Genomic DNA, 19,558 nt, shown 5'->3' on the forward strand with positions numbered 1-19,558 from the left:
GAGAGTTATTGCTGCCTGCAGGAAGGGAATTGTGACAGAGCATTGGAATTACTTGACCTACTGACATCTTTAGAAACCACGGAAGAGAAATAAACAGAAATGGGAAATTTCAGGTTCCAGGCCTGCCTTCCATACTCCTTTAATAGAGGGGACTCAATTAGGGGATCTTATATGCTACTCTAATGGAAATAAAATTATTTTAAAAACAAGCGATGTCAGCTTTCCAGTATTTGGTGTCATACAAAAAATACATTTTCTTTTTTCTTGGGCTTATGAGTTTAAAAAGGAACTGGTTGCAACAACAAAACAACACAGTGAAAAGTTCCCTTTCAGGCTTGGATTTCTATTACCTAGAAATGACAGTGCTCTTGGAATAACAAATGGAAATTTGGACAGACTGTTTTAAAATAGTAATTTCTCGAAAGGACAATGTCCAGTCTATTTTAACATGGACCAGCCATTTAAAAATGAGCATTTCTTTCTGCAGACTCCTCATAGTTACTGGGATGGTGTTATTTAGAACATAGGAAGTTTCCATAACTAGAAGTATTCCTGGCTAGGCAGGGAAGAGAGGCAAAGGAGTGGTTGCTCCAAGTCCTTGGGGTAGTCACCACTTTTTATTTTCTTCCATTTAAGCCAGAGCTAATCACTTTTTCCACACATCCTCACAATTTGCCTCGGATCCCATTTTGTCTCTTTTGACAAGTAATTAACATTTTGCCATCTGTGTCTGTATGCTGTTACCAGAGAGGTAATCCACCAGCTAGCCATTCCCAAAGTGCACCTCCCTTCTGATACTGACCATTGAAATTCAAAGCACAAATTAGCTAATCAGGTCAAGCCCCCCCCCCCCCCACAGCCCTTTGGACTCATGTGTCACAAATCAGTCTGGTCGCCTTTAAACAGTGCACCAGATTAGAACAAGCACCCGAACAAACCAAAGCGGAAAACCCGCCGCTCTCTAAAGCTGGTTTTCTAAAGCCCTAACAAATCGCTCCATCTTTCACTCATTTAAACCTTCCAAATGAGGGTCAATATGGTCCCCGAGCATCCAAATGCTAATGCGCTTAAGTGCGTTTAAGCAGCTTTCCGGAGTGAATGGGCCGAAGAAGGGCTCGAAAAGACAAGGCAGAGTTACTGTCACTGTTGAAAAGTCATTCTAGCCACCCCCAGAGTGGTCGCAATTCAAGAAATTCATGATTTCTGTCTCTTAAAGGCATCTGCTTGGGAACACCCCCCCCCCCCGAATTGCTTTATATCTCACAACTTCAGGCCTACTACAAACGAAGAAGAATATTAAAAGATCAGATAGACCCTTGAGGACCAATAAAGAGAAGGAGACCAAATACCTTATTGCTTTCCAATTTCAGAGAGACAAAACGTTACCTTATTCACAAACAAAAAGTGATTAGGCAAAGGTTCATTTCTTATACAATCTGGAGCATTCCTTTTCCCCACTCCACCTCCTTTCAGTGTCTACAAAGTCGTAGTCACCCAAGCAGAAAACTTTCAGAAACATGTGCGCTTTTTTTTAGGCAAGCCAGCTTGCTTATGAAGGGATTTTTTGTTGGTGTTTAAAAAGGGGGAAAAATTAAAATGCTACGAAAACACACTGCCCTTTTCAGTCTTCTACAATCTCTTGAAAGGTACCTTTTGGAAAAAAAAGTGAGACAAAGAAATCAGAATAAAATGCTGGGGCTTTCTTGTTTAATTGAAGAGAATTGCTGTTTCCTATAAAAAGTTGCCATTTCTGCCTTTGCAAAAAAAGAAGAAAAAAAGTTGACGCTATAGCTTTACATAGCATGGGAAAGATAAGGAACTGTGTCACAGAATATACAATCTTGAAAAAAAACCACCCTACATTGTTATAGAATTTATCTGGCTATAAACTTTTGGATGTAATAACCCACATTCCCTTTGTTAGGAAGTTCAGATGCTGAGAAGTTTAGAATGGCACTTTGATCCTAAACATACTGGATGCAGTTCCTATTTGAAGTCAATAACAAATCTTCCATTAATTTTAGTGTCGGGGCCTGTCCAAACAATCCTGGAGCTCTAGACTGTTGGGTATGGGATATCCTGCATTCAAATAAACATGGTATCTAAACGTACAGTTTGGGCAGTAGGTGGACAGAGAGCTATTGGGGAAAGAGGTGCATGAGCCTGAGATTTGCTCCTGATCTCACCAAACACAGAGGTCATTTGAATAGGCCTATGTACTGTATCCACTACTTTGCTAGAAAATTCTATTTAAATCACTGGGATTTGTTTCCATATAACGTGATTAGAACAGTATTGTAAGTGTTACCTCACAAGTAACACGAGGGCTAGTAAAAGGAATATTCTTAATATTAAGGGCTTGATTTTGTTGTTATTGTTTTTAAAACCACTCCTTCTCATAGCAAACTCAGGACTGTAACCAAAACTGGGCCACTGAGGGAGGTATCAGCATGTTCCGAGAAAGCCTGAGGTTTGCAGAAGTATAAAAACCTAAAGGTGAGCCCCCCCCCCAAAAAACAGCCCCCCAATGCAAAAATAAAGAAACAAAAACAAAACAATGAGAAATGAGCATGTCCAATAGCCATGCAATATGGAGTGTCAGTTCGAAAAGAAAAAGGGAAAACTGGGGGGTGGGGTGGGGATTGAATGGTAATCCTGGAGGAGGGCCTGGCTGGCTGGCTAAAACACTTAAGAGGAGTAGTCCCCTTAGGAGGTGAGAATACACTGCAGCAGTTTGCTGCAGATCTCAGTTTTATCTTGCATGTTGACAAATATGATAGGCCAATTACATTATAAGTATATCCAAGTCACATCACAGTTAACAGATCATTAATTATTTAGGTTAGTTTGCACTGTATATTTTTAAGATGTGACAACCCTAGAAAAAACTTAAGAGTTACGTTTCACTAAAGCTAATTAGCCTATTTGGTATGGGAGGTGTAGAAATAATTTTCCAGTATGAGGTGATGGAAGCCAGTGCACATAGAATTTCTACAGAGAAAACACCATATAAACCACAGGTTAAGATACTTTTCAGGTGAATGTTTCACCAACCGAAGTGAACTACCATGGCAACATTTACAACATTTTCTAAAAAGCTGAGCATTCGTGGACTTGATCAGTGCCTGGATGGGGGAGCCCTGGGAATGCATGTAAGCTGTTCTGATCAACATGTAGGGAGTTTACAGAGTATAAGAAGACTGGCCCCCACTCAGAGGGCTCACAATCTATAATTCAATGCAGGGAGACAACAGTGGAAGGGGAGGGGAGGTCGGGGCAAACAGGGCAAGAAAGTGTATTATTTCAGCTACATATACTTACGCTTCGGGGACTAGAAGGGTTTGTGCCAGAGGGTATAATAAAGAAATATTGTACCAACACTTTCTGTTGGCACTAAATAAGTGGAAATAGTTGTCAAACAACCTATTTCATTTTGTTCCACTAAATAAGCTTTCGTTATATTTAAATGTACACATTTTATTAATATTTTCACTTTATGGCATTACATTTATACATTTAAGTTTAATTGCCATTTACAGACACCTCAATTAGCCATTTTCCCAGCACCACCATCTTGGGTATTCAGTACATTACAGACTTGTGCTTCCCTCTGTTGAACCAGAGACACTAGCTTACACATGCTTTCCATACTTGCATTTATGATATTTAGTTTTATTTACAAAGAATAAAGCAGGAAAGGAAATTGAAAGTCATTTCTTATTCTCTGCACTAAATATGCGTTCTACAACACTAGAAGGTTTACTGGGTGTTAACTGCACTGCTGCTGCTGCTACTTATCTACTACTAGGATCAACTGGGTATATTTACAAATCAAGCTGTTTTAAGACCAGCAAACACCACAAAATACACGTGTGAGTGTGTGTGTGTTCAACTGTATTTTGTGGTGTTTGCAGGTCTTAAAACAGCTAGGCTTGTAAACTTCTTCAAAAATGAATATATGAAGTATGTATTTCCCCCATATGTTGCTCTTCCTTTTCCTCTCTTTGTTCATCGTCTCTCCAGATTCATTTTTAAATGACATTCCCCCAATCCCTAGCTCTCCTGTTTTATTTAGCCCATGTGATAGTTCATATATTGTGAACCTAACAACCAATGAAAGAGTCTCTGCCTTTCTAACCAACGGTTTCTGAGAAGTTCAGAATTAGGTCATGTCTGTTTGCCTCACTCTGCCTAATTAGCTGGAACTTAGATATTTTAAGTAGGAATCTTACAAAACCTTCACAGTTTTGTACAATAGCATGCTGTACTCGGAGCTGTAATTGCAAGATAACCACAGGACAATCTGCAGGGTACATTGATGGCAAACAAGTCAATGGCTGGTTTGGACATAATGCTTAGCGTTACGTGCATGAGCACTACCAAGAGATTCCATAATTTTAAAGCAAGAGTCAATCATAGTACCATCCACAGAAACAATGCTACCTGCAAATCCTGACTGGACACTTGTAACAATGGCCTAGTATATTTTCACCTATAACGCATTTGTAGATCAGCATGGAGCAGTGGACACAGTGTTGGGCATGGAAACAGAAAACCCAGTTTCAGATCAGCCCTGAAGTTTACTGGATTGCTCCAAGTTTAATTTTCCTTCCATGAACATTGCGAGAATAAATTAACAACTGTAAACTCTGTTGTACAGTGAAAAGTACTATATAAATCATCATAATAGTTTGACATTTCTCAAGTACACCTCAGAAGATATTTCTCTTCAAACCCTGCAAAAGGACAGCCATGATTTGCATCCCTAGGATCTCTCCTGATGCAAGCATAAAAGGAATGTTGATCTATGACACTAGATGCAATTTGAGGATACTAATACTAACTCACCGTAGAATAATATTGTAAAAATGACTGAGACAATGTATGTGCATAGCTTTGAACTAGGGGTAGTATATTTCTCCTAAATTTTGGAGTTAGCACTACTTTGCCCCCTGAGCCCATTTCAGGTGATAAGGGCTCACCGGTTTGCCAGTTGTGATGAGAGAAGGGGAGCTACTTGAGCAGTAGGAGACAGTGCAGTGGATTCTCTCCCCCACCTTCTTTTTTTTAAAAAAATTCCACCTGTGAGGGCAGTAGCAGCCTTCCTCTCTCCCCCCCCCCCATTATCCCCTCTGGAACTTTAAAGCTCTAGCCACTGCTGCTTTAATTTAAAGTGCTGGAAGGGACATGGCCAGGGGGGTGATGACATTAAAGGCGATGTCATTAACAAGGTTTTTTTTAAAAAAAGAGAAAAGAGGGAGCCAGTCATGCTGCTGCCCATCACGAAGGTAGGTTTCCCCTCCCCGACTCCAACTGGCAAACCAATTTGGGCCTCCGATCACCTGGGAAATATGAGACTTCCTTCCCCAGTTCACCTGTGGATGGGGGTGGCAAACTGGGGGTGGAGGCAGATAGTTCAGTGCAGCTCTACTTTGAACACTCAAAGTGCTATATAAAAATGGTATGGTAATAATTACATTGGTAAGCAAGGTAACGCAAGTCATCAGTCTCTGCAGTTTTTTCTCCCACATCTTAAGCCTAGATTCCCCTCAGCTTCGCAACACATTTGACGGATGTACCAGCCAGTGAACTGAATGCTGATTCAGAAGTCTTTCTTGCCTGTCTCCCCATGCTTCAAGAGGACTATCTTTTTTTTTAGCTTTTAAAGTGTGGCTTTGTATCTCCCCCCCCCCCTTTCTAAAAAGCAAAATAAAATAGTAGTCGTCGTAGTAGTAGTAGTAGCAGTGCTAATAATAATAATAATAATTCTTTAAAAACTACTCTGGAGAGGAGAGGTGCTTAAGAACATCTCCCCCCCCCCAGCTTGGCTTTTTATTGTTTTGCTGCTGCGTCAGTGGCAGCAGAGCAGGCATCCCAGGCTTTCCACAGCAATATCGTCCCTCCATGCCATGTTCGGAGGAAGGGGTCTTTCTTCAGGGCAAGGCACTGTGGGAGAGGTAGCCTGCCTTGCTGCCGCTTTGCCATGACAGCAGCAAAAAAAGGCACTTTGAATAGTATTTGCCATCATCACAGCAAAATGACAGCAGTGCAAGTAGTCTCTGTTGGGGGTCACCTCACCCACAATGCCTTGTTCTGAAGAAGGACCCCTTTCTCAGAGCAAGCAGTGTGGCATGGAGTGGGTGCTCCAGAGAGTCTTGCCAGCAGCTGCTTTCTTGCAGCAGCAAATGCCACAGGAGAAAAAGTGACAGCATTCTGGGGCAGGCAGGCAGACAACAGCAGTCACCAAAGAGATGTGGAAGCAGTTGCGGTGGTAGCAGGCAGTGATACAAATCTGGTGAAGGGGCGGTGGATTGCCTGGTGGCAATGAGAGCCAAATGGCAGGCAAGCAGCTGCCCTGGCCCTGATCTGCCACTCCCTACTGTTCCACCACCTGAGGCAGTGGTCTCACCCTGCCTCACGAGAGAGCCATCCCTGTTTTTCTCCCTCTGATGGCCTCAGATGGACACAGGCTCTCAGCTGGAGAAGTGTCTAGGCATGATCGAGGGTGCCCAACTGCTGCTGCTTTTCCCTCTGGTGGCCTCAGTAATGGCAGATGGAGGGACGCTTTCAGCTGGAACTGTATCTGGGCATGATGGAGGGTTCTTTAACTACTTTGTTGGGCTCAGCAATGGAAATTACATTATGGAAGTTTGTATATACCCACAGCACTCCTTCTGTAAGGTGAGATGTAGGAACTGTGCCACACTTAGCTGAAGGATCTTTAGCAAAAGACTACCTTTTATCCAAGCTCTCAAATGCAATGTTTTTCGAGGATTACGCTTTGTTGCCCCCCCCCCCCCCCCGCGCCCACCCACGTTATCCCTGGATTATTTCCATCTATCCCTGAAGGTATGCCAAAATGGGTTACAATTTAGTAGATCCCTGTTCATCTCCTGAATTATCCCATAGTCAGAGTTCAGAGGTACGACTGACCAGTGACACTCTAGAAAAGTGTACAAAAAGTGTATAAAAGGCAAAGGATAATGTAGCATATGCACAAACTGGCAAACTCAGAGATTCCCCAAGCCACTGGTGTACAAGACAGGAGCACAGAATCCACTAAAATGTGTCACTTTTCATAGTTTGATATGTACAGTGGGGGGAAAAAATCATGTCACTGATGAAAGCAGGGAAGAAAAACAAAATACTGACACTACCAGCTGGAAACGGGATAGGATTAAACAGCTTAGGGAAATCACCCCATGAAGATTGCAGTGTTAACTGCAGCACATTTTAGCAATAACCACTAGTGAAGTGCTATTCTTTCCTCTATATCTTCAAGAGCTGTTAAATGCATTTGACAGTTGATCGGATGCCAAGAAGCCACAAATCTCAGGGCACCTCCAATGTTCCACAGTGACAGAAGCATTCTGTTCCACTGTAGAAACAATTTGTGTGCTCCTCTGTTCAAAGTCATACATGCTGTTTTAACTCATCTGCTTCCCCATTCTCTCCAGGCCAGGAGGACAAATTGCCCACAGTGGCTCCCTTTCAGAGGCAGCACAGCGCGCAAAGAATCATGACTGAGCAGAAACACAAGGAACAGGCACATAAAAATTCATCACTTTGGCCTCCTGACCTCTTAGCATGGGTTTGGCACACCCAGTCTCAAAAAGTAGCACCAGGGGAGAACTAAGCAGACCGGCTGAGTGAAATTACTGACAAAAAATATCTTGGACACAGGAAAAGCCCACCAGATGCTTCATTGTCTTTGTGGAGAAGTGGTGCTGGAAAAAAAAGAGGGGTGATCTACCACATGGCGTATTGGGTGGAATAAGTAGTGTCATTGTTTCAGAGCAGCTCTGTCACTTTACTGACTGCAGTACAAAGAGGTGTAAAGCAAGATTTAATCCTGACTTTTTAGCCAGCAGATTAAAACCAATCGTGCCAGATGTCCACAAGACTGTTTAACATACAGAAAGCTCCCACCACCCCCACTCTGTGAGTAGCAAAGGCTCTAATACCTTATTTCACTTATTTTCACCAAAGACGAAAGGATGCCATAATGGGTTTTAAGTTGTACTTTAATTCCTTCCACCACCACCACCCATAAACACTGGGCCTTCAAAAACAAAGAAGAAATGTATATGGTCCAAATTAAGGCATGTAATTAAGTTAATCAATAATGTATATCGCCAAAACTAAGGCAGCCCCAAGCCAAAAGAGAATTAGGAGAAACTAGGGCTTAACAGACTCGAACCTTCTCTCCCTCAATTAAGGACAGATATGTACATGGTAAATGTTACTCAGGTCCCTTTTTGGGTTCAAGTACTGGGAACAAAGAGCCTATAAAGAAGCCATGGAATGGAATGGGAATAAAACTTTGGTTCACGAGCGTGCCTGTCTTTCCTTGAGGGCAGAAAGTTTCTCCTGCCTGGAGTCTGAGATGCAGACAGTTATGCTGACAGAGCTATGGTGACGTTGTGGAATCACGGACCAGTATAAGAATAAGTTACAATGTTTGTTACTCCTCACAGCTAGCAGCCCCATGAGTCTGGAATATCTTATGTACCCCGATAAAGCCTAAGGTAACACCAGCTGCCTAAAACTATGGGAAAAGACTGTTTTTGCAGATTTCTGCTCACCCAGTATGTCTTTCACCAATCCAGAACCAAATTTCTAGTTGGCAACTGGAAAGAAGGAAAAGGGCCAATCAGAAGGCAGGAAAGTTTAGGGGGGTCAGTGAATCAAAAAGCAACTCAGTACTAGGAGAGGGACTTGGTTCACTTCTTTCTTTTGCTTTTGCCTTTTTGTACAGCTCTAGTTTTTGCTAACAGATTTTTGTTCGTTTGTGGGCCTTTTGGGCCATAGATTGCATGTTTGCCTTCTTTTTGACAGAACAGGGGCTTTCTTACTTTTACCCTGTCCCTTCTTCAGTTTTTAAGGCTGCATGTAGCCATCATTTCTGAACTAGCTTTTTAAGGCTAGATGCCTAGGTCTTGAGCAGCTTGATTCATCCCTCCCTGCCCTTTATTTAACTCACTGGTGAAGCTTTTCCATTTTAAAATGTTCTTTTCACTTGGATTAACATTCCTGTCTGGACTTTGCTGGATCCCACACCTTGGACCTGGGAGAGGTCTCTTCCAATTTACATCTGGGTCCACAAAAGCCTGTTCCTCAGATCTGCTTTGGATAGGCTGCTATAATTTTCCTGTTCATTTTCCCTAAAGGTTTGGACTATGCTGTTATTTAGTTAGATGCTTTAAGAATTACATTTAACCAGTTTAGACTGGTGGAAGTTTAAGGACAGCTAAATAACAATCTGAACTACTGCTGGTTGGGCCTACTATAAACTTTGTATGTCATAGCTATAACTGTTCTAATACAGTTTTCCTAATATTGTTTTCTAATTGGCATCAGCAAAAGTTAAATGGTAGTTTACTTTGCATGATGTAAGTTTTTCATATAACCTGTGTAGTTCATAGGCACAAATGTATTTTCTCTGTAATCATTGCATGTTTCACATTTTACTTCTGCACGTGTTGTTCCTTTGCACTTACTTTTCTCTATAAACTATTTGTATCTTAAGGTTTCCCGTGTGGCATATTTTCATTTAATAAATTAAAGGGCATTCACTCTTTTCCGACTTATGTTTTAAAATATATTTTAAAATATATCGTACTTTTAAATAGCCTTAAGTCAGCTCTGGTTACACTCTCTCACCAATTGGGGGCAAAGTCAGAACTCCATTTTCAGTAAATGTGTTTGCTGTGTGTACTTGAGAGTTACACTGGTGTTTCCTGCAGCACATACACAGATAATGTAAACACAACTCGATAAACACCCATGCCCATGTGTCTAGTAACCCTAGGCCTTTCGGGTTTCCCAGGTGCATGTGTGTATGCAAGTGTATAAAGACACATGTACAGACATACTTAAGTTCTATACTCGTTGTGAGTTGTACTTCCCTTTCTTATAGGAAAAAAAGGGCAAAGATATAGCAAATGAAGGAATGATGATAAACGCCACAGTATTGGAGAACCCTTTGAGAAATCATGCAGCCAACTCATCATGGGCCATTTTGAGCCTGAATCAGTTTGTCAGTGTTAACTGTAAGTGTGCAAATGGGAATAAAGTTTATTTGGTGTTAAACAGGCCACTCTCTTATGACAATATTACAAGATTTGCAGCAGAAACTCATACAAACTTTGGATAAGGCTTCCAACAGTTGTGGCAGTGCAAAATCCAGTGCAGTGGACTTCCAGGCTAGACTAATCCACGGGTGAAAGTTTTAAAGAGTGGGACTACTTTAATTTGTTAAAACAGTCTTACATTGTCCTGTGGCACTGGACAGGGGGGTGGGGGAAATCAAATTCCTAGGCATCAATGACAGATTTTTACGAGCCAGTCTGTATAGTACCAGGCCTATGCTAGACCCAGGCAAAAAGATGGCTGTTTTTCCCCCAGCACTGAACAAGGATAGCTATAAAAATAATCATATTAGCATTTGTGCATGTCACACTGTAACCCAGTTGTAAAAACCCTGGTTCAATTTTTTTATCTGCCATGAATTCACAAAAGGTCCTTTCTGAAGCTTCCTCATGGCATAGGAGCTACTGCAACATGTCTCTTTCCATACACACCGCTATGCCAGAATAATGTTGCAGGGATCTCAGGAACAGCTCCTTCCGAAGTCAGTGCTGCCCAACTTCTCAAGAGAGGTGATGGTGCTGCATCATCAGCTGCTCCTCTCAAATGACCAGGGACTTCTGGCAGTCTTTTGTGGATGACACAAAATTTGAAAGGGCCATTTCCCATCTCCCATCTTTGTTATCTTTATTCAGGGCTGGGGAAACCAATGAACAAAATGAACAGGGAATGCTATCCTGAATGTTAAAACTAACCATTAAGTCAACAGTCCTCATGAAAAGAAGCAGAAGAGAAGTGTTTGGAGGAGCTTTGCTTGGTATAGCTTTTAACAGTGTTACATTTTGAGAGCTGGAAACACCCTCCCCCCCCAATGTCTCAAATGTCACAAATTAAAAGTAACACATTTTGTAAACGCCATTTTCCTTAAGGAAATCTTTAGATCAGTCATGAAATTGCCAGAGGAAAGCAAGGGATGCTATTTTGGGCAAGCAACAAATTGACAACTGTCTCCCCCACCCACCCGCTTCCCTTGAAGCTGTGTCCATTTCGCTGCCTCTGTTGTAGCAACTGTAATCCCTGCTTCTAACCAGAAGCAGCAGTGGCAAGATCGGAGGAAAGGAAGCAATGGAAACACAGTGAAGTGGTGAGGGCAGCATGGGACTGCTGTCTAGTTTACGACCTGGCTGTTTGTGGATGGGGGGGGAGGCCATCCACTGTAAGGACCCCTAGAGCCTGCAGTGCATCTCTGTGCACCATGACATGGTGACTCCTTGCAGTCCAACCTCCCACATGGGATCCCTGACAGAAAAAGACACACCCTTCTGTGTTAGGGCTGCAGGCAGGTTTTGTCCTCTCTGGAACAGTGTTCTCAAGTGCAGCACTTTCCTCTTTTCCCCCACAGGAGCAAATGGCAGCTGTTCACTAATATGGCAGCAAATTAACAGAATGCAATTCAGGATCCCCACTGGAATGACTAAACCCTCCAGGGGTTGGGGGTGGTGGGCAGATTTCGCCCCCCTCTTAACTGTGTTCCAGACTGAAGCCACTGCATTGTGTTCCTATTCCCCCCACCCCACCCCCAGCAGCAAGGTGATGGTGATGTGGCACTGATCTTGCATCCTGCCCCAAGGATGATGTGGTCCTGTCCTGTGGTGGCCCCTTTGTGGACTCAGTCTATTATATGTATCATCAACCTTGTTCTAGAGACATGTTGGAAGTTTGCAAATGTGTATATATTGTTAAATTACATTCCTGTGCTCTGGGATCTACATGATGGCCAATACAGATGTATTACAGCATTGGAAGGACAAGTCCCAGCCGCCAATCATCCAATGGACTGAGGACCTTGTTTCCCTTTCTGTATTTGAATGTGCGGCCTATCATCGACAACGGCAGATGGATACTTATTTGGGCTTTTAAGATAGGTTTGTATACCTGACTTTTTCCTCTTTTCTACCCATTTGTGCCTTATAGATTGATAGCCAATATGAGGTGTCATTAATATTCTGTTTCCCTTCAAATGCCATGCCCCCTTCCCGTTCTTTCCCCACACTGCTCTTTTCCTCACTGTATGCAGTTTGCATTGGCTAAATATAAATGGAAAAACCCATAAAAACTATGAAGAAGAAGAAGAAAACAAACCTATCTTTATGTGCACAGCCCTGCCCTGCTTGGTTTCATTTCTTGATCATGCTAGTGAGAGACACAACACAGAACTAGTTTTTTTATAGATAAAATAAGGTAGGAGTGCTACCCTGTACATACAACTTCAACATACAAATAAAATAATAGTCCTAAACAGCAACAACACCATTTATAGCTTCATATTACTGTCATATGACATACAGAAGTAATGATGTGGTTGTATTTTCAGTGTCTCTTTGGCCTTGAACTGCCATTGACAATTCATGGGAATTCAATTATACTTATGCTTTTGAAAATAAATCTCTGAATGCTTTGCAGTGTTTCATATAAACCTGATTTATGTTACGAATATTTATGTTACAAATACTGTTAGTGTTTTATTAGATAGTCTCTTGGTCTAGCAAACTATTTTATATTATAAGTAATTAAAACAAAACTTTTGGACATTACACAATACTAAAGTCATTTTTTTATAAATCAATGAAATGGAGTTTTGTATCTTTTCATTTTCATTCTCTATACTAAAAAATCGTGTTTAGTTTAAACAAATCACATTGCTAGGTTGTGAGAATATCCTAATCGCTTTAACATTTAGAAATGCAAAAGAGCCCTCTTATTTTAACATGTCTATTTAAAAGGGGCAACATGCAGTTCTGCAGGCACACAGGGACTTGTTGAAATTATCAGTGGTGCCTGATGCCAACTGGGACTGGTAGGGTGCAAGGAAGGGCAACCAATAGGAGGCAGGGCCATAGCTAATGGCAGGCAAAGCCAACTAATTCTGGTTTTGTCTCCATCCTCCTTCCTTGCACTGACACTAAGAATACTTAAGCACTGCAGCAACATGTTAACACTTAACATCTAACCAAACATAAGAACAGTCTCTTAACGTGGCTCAGTAGGCTTCTGTGCTATGACAGTTGATTCTTTGCTGGGAAAAAAGGTGTTTCCTTCACCACCCTTCCAGCTACCCTATTGTCCAAGTTAGGTCACCATTCCAGTGTTAGAAAATGTAGGCTTAAGGATTACAGTGGCACTAGGGGAACGTGCTCAAATCACACAGCTGCATGCCCTATCCTACACACAAGTAGAGAGAGATGCCTCTAGAGTCATCTTCTATAACTGGGCATGTTGACTGCCTGCTCTCTTCCCAGTCTTCTGTGATGTGGACCAGGGGCATTGCTAGGTTCTGAAAAGATCCAGGGCACAGGCCCATAACAGACATTTGCACATATCTCTGAGTCTAAGCGCACCTCTAATTATATATATGTGTGTGGTGTGTGCATGTGGTGTACTTGCGTGTGTGTATAGATTACATACATACATAAGAAGTGTGCACTGACCCCCCACCCCACTTCAACTCAGACCCTGATTCAGCATTTTGGAAAACATCCCACTTCCGCTTGGGCCAATTTGTAGTCGGACCATTTCAGCTCAGCCCCAACCTGAGTCAAGGTTTGGAAAAATGAGTCTTTATGCTTCCTGTTGACTACCATTGATTTTTTTTTAAAAAAACAAAAACCTGTAACTTTTTCTCTTGGTCAGAACTGGATGATCATTTCAGGCACAGTAGCCCCCTAGACCCCTTCATGGACCACTGCCTTGTTGTGGCGAAGGGGCTTGCGTAACTCAGTGAAGCCATAAGCTATGCCGTGCAGGGCCACCCAAGATAGACAGGTCATGGTGGAGAGTTCTGACAAAATGTGGTCCACTGGAGAAGGAAATGGCAACCCACTCCAGTATTCCTGCCAAGAAAACCCCATGGAACGTATCACAAGGCTAAAAGATATGACGCCGGAAGATGAGCCCCTCAGGTCGGAAGGTGTCCCATATACTACTGGGGAAGAGCAGAGGGAATTTCCAAGTAGAGCCAGAAAGAGTGAAGCGGCTGGGCCAAAGCCGAAAGGGCACTCAGCTGTGGATGTGTCTGGTGGAGAAAAGAAAGTGCGATGCTGTAAAGAACAATATTGTTTAGGAACCTGGAATGTAAGATCAATGAATCAAGGTAAGCTGGAGGTGGTCAAACATGAGATGGCAAGATTGAACATGGACATCTTGGGAATCAGCGAACTAAAATGGACAAGCATGGGCGAATTTAATTCAGGTGACCATTATATCTACTACTGTGGGCAAGAATCCCTTAGAAGAAATGGAGTAGCACTCATAGTCAACAAAAGGGTGGGAAAAGCAGTACTGGGGTACAGTATTCATGTACAGAATGAAGTAGGACAAAGGCTAATAGAGTTTTGTGAAGAGAACACGCTGATCATAGCAAACACTCTTTTCCAATAGCACAAGAGGTGACTCTACACATGAACATCACCGGATGGTCAATATCGAAATCAGATTGATTATGTCCTTTGCAGCCAAAGATGGAGAAGCTCCATACAGTCAGTAAAAACAAGACCTGGAGCTGACTGTGGCTCAGATCATGAGCTTCTTATTGCAAAATTTCGGCTTAAATTGAAGAACGTAGCGAAAACCACTAAACCATTCAGGTATGACCTAATGCAAGAAAGCAAAGTGGCTGTCTGATGAGGCTTTACAAGTAGCTGAGGAAAGAAGGGAAGCGAAAAGCAAGGGAGAAAGGGGAAGATATACCCAACTGAATGCAGATTTCCAGAGAATAGCAAGGAGAGACAAGAAGGCCTTAAATGAACAATGCAAAGAAATCGAAGAAAACAATAGAATGGGAAAGACTAGAGATCTCTTCAAGAAAATTGGAGATATCAAGGGAACGTTTTGTGCAAAGACAGGCATGATAAAGGACAAAGAAGGCAGGGACCTAACAGAAGCAGATGAGATTAAGAAGAGGTGGAAAGAATACACAGAAGAATTATACAGGAAAGATCTTAATGTCCCTGATAGCCATGATAGTGTGGTCACCTAACTTGAGCTGGACATCCTAGAGAGTGAAGTCAAGTGGGCCTTAGGAAGCATTATTGTGTATTTTGTATAGCAAAAGCTGGTTTGAAACTCAACATTAAAAAAACTAAGATCATGGCATCTGTCCCCATCACTTCCTTGCATACAGAAGGGGAAGAAATGGAAGCAGTGACAGATTTTATTTTCTTGGGCTCCAAGATCACCGCAGACGATGACTGTAGCCATGAAATTAAAAGACGCTTGCTCCTTGGGAGGAAAGCTATGGCAAACCTAGACAGCATAGTAAGAAGCAGAGACATCACCTTGCCAACAAAGGTTCGTATAATCAAAGCTATGGTTTTCCCAGTAGCAACGTATGGCTGTGAGAGCTGGACTATAAGGAAGGCTGAGCGCCGAAGAATCGATGCTTTCGAACTGTGGTGCTGGAGAAGACTCTTACGAGTCCCCTGGACTGCAAGGAGGTCAAATCAGTCAGTCCTAAAGGAAATCAACCCTGAGTGCTCAAATATACTGAAGCTCAAATATTTTGGCCACCTAATGCGAAGAGAAAACTCTCTGGAAAAGATCCTGATGCTGGGAAAGATTGAAGGCAAAAGGAGAAGGGGATGGCAGAGGATGAGACAGCTAAATAGCATCACTGATGCAATGAATATGGACTTGAGCACACTCCGGGAGAGAGCAGAGGACAGGAAGGCCTGGCGTGCTATCGTCCATGGGGTCACGAAGAGTCGGACACACTGAACGACTGAACAACAACAACAAGCCCCCTAGAAGGGGATTACACCTGTCCAATGTCAGAAAAATGGGTGCAGGGTTTATATTTTCATTTTCTTTTCAATGGAACTGCCTATAACATTTTTATTACTTGGAAGAATTGGATAAACATTTCAGGATTCATTGCCCCATTACAGCAATCCATTGCCCCATCATGTCTCCAAATTTCAGAATGATAGCCACAAGGGGTTTTGTGCAAGGGTGGCCTTGACATTTTGAGGTCTCCAAGAGGACATACTTCTCTCCTTATTTTCCTTGTGGACCATTGTTCTGAAAATTACAGACTACAGTTGTCCCTAAGTAAGAAACCAGCAAAGTTTCAGAAGGATAGGTCCAGCAGTTCATGTGGAAGGGGAGTTCTCCAATTTGGGGGAGGGAGGGATTTGCTTTCCCTTCACCCATTCCCCAATAGTTTTGGGGTAAATTTGTATGAAAATGCACAGGTCATTAGAAGGGTCTCCCCGGCAAAAAACCTGCAAAGTTTCTGAAGGAAATTTATGCATGCAAATTTAGAATGACTAGAATTTATTTACATTTCACCAATATAAGCAGCAGGGGAACATGGATGGGAAGGTGTTATTACACTCCTGTACAACTTGTGGGTTTCCCATGGGCATCTGGTTGGCCAGTGTGTGAACAGAATGCTGGACTAGATGGACTTTGGTCTGATGCAGCATGGCTCTTCTTATGTTCTTAAAAAGAGAGTGCCTCTGAGCATATGCAGAATGGCTTTTCTTTCACCACTGAGCACTTACATTCTCCCCCTACCAATTCTATTCCCCTCCATGCAACCATCCCTCCTCATCCTACCATCCTCCAGCAACTCTTCATAAGAACAGATCTCTTGTTTTGTGCAACTCTCCTCTACCTCCTCTTTGTTATGCACAAGCTCTCAATATATCTTCCTCCCCATAACTTCATTTGTGCCAAGACTTCACCAGGTTTCAGCCAATGAGTCTATTTTCAAAACTAGGGCTCACTTATGGAGAAACTCCGAGCATGTACTAAGTGTCTTTCCCTCACCACTGAAGCTAGAGTTCATGCAATATGAAAAAAACCACAAATGACAAAACATGCATAGGACTGAGCTGAAAGGGTAGTCAATTCATTAGATGGAATTGGGTAGGCTCTGTATTAAGCCTGCAATACCATGCTCACAACTCAGGACTTATTTCTGAGTAAACATGCAGAACATCGAGGTGCAAACCTCCCTGCAAAAGTAACCTGTGCTGGAATCCTATGCACACTTTCCTGAAGGTAAGCCTCATTAAACATAATGGGGTTTCTGAGCAGGTATACATAGGATTGTATAAATGAGCAGTATTTATCTTCCCTCCACTTAAAAAACAAACCCCAAACTCCTATAGGAACATAGGAAGCTGCCTTACACTGAGTCAGACCCTGGGTCCCTCTAGTGCAGTATTGTTGACACTGACTGGCAGCAGCGGCTCTCCAGAGTTTCAGGCAGAACTTTTTCCTAGCCCTACCTGGAGATGCTGGGGATTGAACTCGGGACCTTCTGCATGCCAAGCATGTGCTCTGCCACTGAGCTACAGCCCTTCCTATTGCTGGATAATGGCAACTGACAAACAAAACAGCCCCAGACTTGTTTCTCTGCAACCAGGTGAACCCACTCTTCTCAAAAACCTGAGTGAGGAGAAAACCCAACCCTCTTGTCTGTTTGTATAAAGTCAAATACAGTTCTTGCCCACCAAAGAGAATTCTTTTTAATATGCTCTGGGTGGAATAAAGAAGAGAAAGAAAGAGCAGGATGGGGGAGGGAAGAAGAAAAGAAGAATGGTGATTGGAAATGCAGGGTGGGGTGTGGGGTAGAGAGAATTCCCTAAGCCAAGTGGATCCTTTCAGAGAGGTAGTACTTCAGAGGAATTTAGGAGGCTGTGGAGGGTTTGTAAGGATTGCAAGTACTTAAATTAACTTTATGAAGTGAGGTGGTGGAGGGCTTTTTCTAGCTTTTTTTAAACTATAGAACCTGTTTAAAAGCCTTAGCAGTTCCACAATCATGATGCCACATAGTCCTAATCCTCCTTTTGAAATAATTTGAGTCCCACAGCTATTTTGGAGAAATTAAAGTGGAGGGGGAGAAAGAAGTTTGTGGAGGCTGATTGGATCCTTTGCTGTCCTGAAGCTACTAAACTTCTGCAGAAGCCAAACATTCCACTTTGGGGCAGTAAAATCAGGTGCTGTGTGAAATACCAGTATTTCACATGAAGCTCTTTCTTCTCTTCTGTCTCCCTCTTCAAAATTTCATTGCAAGCAAGCTCTCAACAGTGGGCATGTAAGAGCAGACAAGTAGGAGGAGAGGGGTTTTTTGCACCTCAAAAAGAAAACCTACACCAGAAATTAGGGATGGAAAGGAAAAGGAAACGTTGGGTCATTACTGACCCCTAGAGGGACGCCGCTTGCGCTGGTGTTTTCATGGCAGACTATAGCAGGGTGGTTTGCCATTGCCTTCTCCAGTCGTGACTACCTTTCCCCCAGCAAGCTGGGTACTCATTTTACCGACCTCGGAAGGATGGAAGGCTGAGTCGACCTGAGCTGGCTATCCGAGACCCAGCTTCCGCTGGGATCGAACTCAGGTCGTGGGGAGAGTTTCGGTTGCAATACTGCCACCTATCACGGGTCACCTGAAATACCTTCTGATTAGGATCTCTAATCCCCTGTGTGGCTTGGCAGTTTTTACTTATTGTTTTAGTCTTTGAGAAAAGGAAGCTTTACGCATGGCTAGCACAAAAGCCCCTGGACCTAACTGTCTGAAATTTGGCAGGTTCAGTCAGCTGCATAGAGGCTGCCAGGTTACCAAATTCCATTCCAAATTCCACAGATTTTCTTGAAAAAAGCAATTTTTACCTGTGGCTAGCACAAAAGCAATGAGGCCTAACTGTCTGAAATTTGGCAGATTCTGTCATCTATATATGGGCTGCCAGGTCCCCAAACTCTATGCACTTATGTGGAAGCATACAAAAAATATAGCTCTTTGCATTGACAGATTTTCTTGAAAATAGCAAATTGTACCTGTGACTAGCACAAAAGCCACCTGAAATTGGGAAGGTTCAATCAGCTCCATGGAGGCTACCAGGTATCCAAATTTCATGTATTTATCATACAAAATAAAAAAGTTATAGTTGTTTGTTTTCCAATGCAAGTCATTGGGAAATGTAAAAAAAATGGCGATTAGGACAGCTCAAAAGGTCCGGGGCACAGCTCAGAAAAGATCTGGGGCCCGTGCCCAGGTGGGCCTCTTACAACAATGCCCCTGATGTGGACTGACGACCTCCCCAGTTCTGGGCTTCTAAAGTAGAGATAAAATGGGTGGCTGGATGACTGATGTGATTTTCCTCTTATCCCTGCTTAGGGATGGAGGAAGGCCCAAAGCCAGAACAGGTTGAAGGGGAGAGCATTTGACAGGGTCCAAACTGGGCTGGGGGGGGGGGAATGGGTACAGGGCTTGGGGAATCTGGAGAGTGCATTACCATGAGGGTAACACTGAAACTAAATTTTAGAAGATTATGCTTCAGGGTAATTATCCAACCTTCTTTTCCTTTTATCTACAGGTGCCCAGATCATGTGAGATTTACTGGAGTCAACCAGAAGCGGTGTAAGAGCACATTGAACAGGGAGCATTCTAACACAGCTGATGCTGGCT

General features: G+C 42.7%; 1 protein-coding gene across 7 annotated transcripts in view; it reads right to left on the reverse strand.

Annotated features, from left to right (window-relative positions):
* Positions 1–19,558, reverse strand: part of INPP5A (inositol polyphosphate-5-phosphatase A) — a 331,577-nt gene that overhangs the window by 62,629 nt on the left and 249,390 nt on the right. The gene's annotated exons all lie outside the window — the stretch shown is intronic.

Source organism: Heloderma suspectum, chromosome 3 (genome assembly GCF_057233095.1).
Source record: "Heloderma suspectum isolate Gila_16-S chromosome 3, 16-S_ref, whole genome shotgun sequence".
Lineage (NCBI taxonomy): Eukaryota > Metazoa > Chordata > Lepidosauria > Squamata > Helodermatidae > Heloderma > Heloderma suspectum.